This window comes from Fukomys damarensis, unplaced genomic scaffold (assembly GCF_012274545.1).
Source record: "Fukomys damarensis isolate Sample0158 unplaced genomic scaffold, DMR_v1.0_HiC HiC_scaffold_22, whole genome shotgun sequence".
Lineage (NCBI taxonomy): Eukaryota > Metazoa > Chordata > Mammalia > Rodentia > Bathyergidae > Fukomys > Fukomys damarensis.
In genome coordinates, this window is record NW_022900934.1 from 15087474 (window position 1) to 15089853 (window position 2380).

At 41.9% G+C, this 2380-nt stretch overlaps 1 protein-coding gene across 1 annotated transcript in view; it reads right to left on the reverse strand.

The window, feature by feature from the left end:
* The window catches only part of Ywhab (tyrosine 3-monooxygenase/tryptophan 5-monooxygenase activation protein beta), a 20694-nt gene that overhangs the window by 17746 nt on the left and 568 nt on the right, over nt 1–2380 (reverse strand). The gene's annotated exons all lie outside the window — the stretch shown is intronic.

The following is a 2380-nucleotide window of genomic DNA, read 5'->3' on the forward strand; positions in this document are numbered from 1 at the left end:
AAAAAAAAAAAAAAAAAAAAAAAAAAGATGTATTTACTCTACCTTAAACAATATTGTAATATGTATAATTTTCATGTTTTTATGTACCAGTTAAATGACTTTAGGGACTGGGACTGTAGCTAAGGGATAGAGCATTTAGGTTTTATCCCTAGTATCACAAAAATAAACTGATTTAAATTTTCTAAAAATCTGTATCTCAGATGTTTATTTTAATTAAACTCATCACAATGCATAATAGTGCATTATCCTTTGCACTGTAAAGAAAATGGCTCAGGAAGACTGAATCTGCTACATGCAAAATAAAAGCTCTATAGTAATACATCAATTTTTCAAAATAACATATGTACAAAAGGCAGGGTTGGGTCTTACCAGAATGTAACCAGGAAAAAAAAAAAAAAGTCAACTCTGATCAAAAAACAACATAATCAGCCAGGCGTGGTGGAGCACGCCTGTAATCCCAGCACTTGGGAGGCTGAGGCAGGGGGATTGCTGTGAGTTCAAGACCAGCCTGGGCTACATAGTGAGTTCTAGGTCAATCTCATAGTGAGACCCTGTCTCAAAAAAACAAACAAACAAAAAAACCAACCACAACAAAATCAAAGCTTATGTTTTTAATAACTTACATTTACAAAAAGGACTCATGACAACTGTGGCGACAGAGTAAGAACTAGGAATTGATTAACATGATAAAGATCACACAAATAGAAAATACTGCAGGCAAGAACCGAATTAAATTTACCTAACTCCAACTTCAGTGCTCAGTTACTGAATCCACAGCCAAATGGAGAAAATGCACTTTTTGCAGCAGCTGAAATCTTTGGAGATTCTGCCTAGGAAACTAGTATCATGGGAATTTGTTCAGCCTGATTTTATAGAGGATGCCTGCCTGATCTATAGAGCTCCAATTCTAAAATGGCTCCAACATAACACAAGCACTGCCTGATGGGAAATGTACGGAAGATTATAGGGTAGGGGCCATACCCAGGGGCTGACAGTACAGAGATTCTTGGAACAGAAGAAAGAGAATATTCAATGTGAAGCTAGGTGTGTGGTTTAGACCAAATCACCTGATTTCTCATAAAGACTTCATCTGTAAGATGGGTAAATGATTTCTTACCTCAGGAAGAGGCTAGGAAAATAATTCAGCGACTGCTGCTGGATTTTTAGTCTTCCATTTTGAAGGCCTTGTTTAAGGTTTTAACTTGAGTCCAGTAAAATTAATACATAGCACACTGTATGCTGCTAAAGGTATGAATCCAAGAAAAATGAGGGCTAAAACTGGGTTAAGAAATGGTTTCACTGAAGGCAGTCAAAAAGAAATTCACTAATGAACCAAGTATATTTATACATACAGTATAAATTCCCAACAGGAAAATGCAAAAAGCTGAGTAACCATGTGTTCCATTCTAAGTTGCACGTGTGTGGTTTCATGTTGAACAATTAAGATAATGCAAAGTGTAGACAATTTTCATATTCTTGCAAGTTTCACCTTTCTCTTTTGGCTCTTGTGGCCTGCTGATTTTGTATATTCCTAACATCATCTGCTAAATTCCATCTCCCACACAGGGCAAGTAAAATCTGAGCCTGATGCTATTCTAGCCTTACCATACAAAAACTGCACGGAAGGCAAGGAAGAGAGACACATGCATTTTCACAGAAAGGCTGGCAAACTGTCTTACCAATACTGCCACCTTTGAAAATCCCATTACACGCAAGTTCTCCATTTGCAATAGACAAAAATGTACCTTCCCCACCACCAGAGAGGCTACCAAGCAAATTTCAGACCGTAAAACGTGTCTATAGGAAAATTTTGGATGAGGACACAAAAGGTTTGGCAAATACCATAGAAAGATATTGCAGTTTTTAGCCTCTGGTATTTTTTCCCCTCGGGATCCAGCCTGACTCAGTAACCGGTTCCAACAAATTCATCTCTTGATTCAAACCTCAACTCTGCCGTTCCCAGGGAATCTAGAGTCCTAGCAGGCTCCAAACCAGTGAAGGGTGTTGAAATGGCTTTACTGCAAAGCGGGAGGGGGGACTCCCCACGGCTGTCTCCCAAGGTTAAACTCCTTACTGATCCAGGGAGAGTTAAACAGGGGCATCCGTGCTCCAGAACTCACGCGCCTTTAATTATACTTCAATTTCTGGAAGCCAGAAGGCAAAGAGCAGAGGTGACAAGGCTTGAAGGGCCGGTTCTCGCCCACTAGGGCGCAGGGAGGGGTCTCGCAGGAGCGGAAACCAAGGAGTGAAGGGAGTGTCCCGGGTCCACCGCCCGCTGGTCCCCCTCAGCGCAGTTCAAGGCGGCACCCCGCCCGCCGGGCAGCGCCGCAGTCAGCCAGGGAGGCCCGGGCTTCCTAGAGGCGGAGGGCCCGGCCCCGGA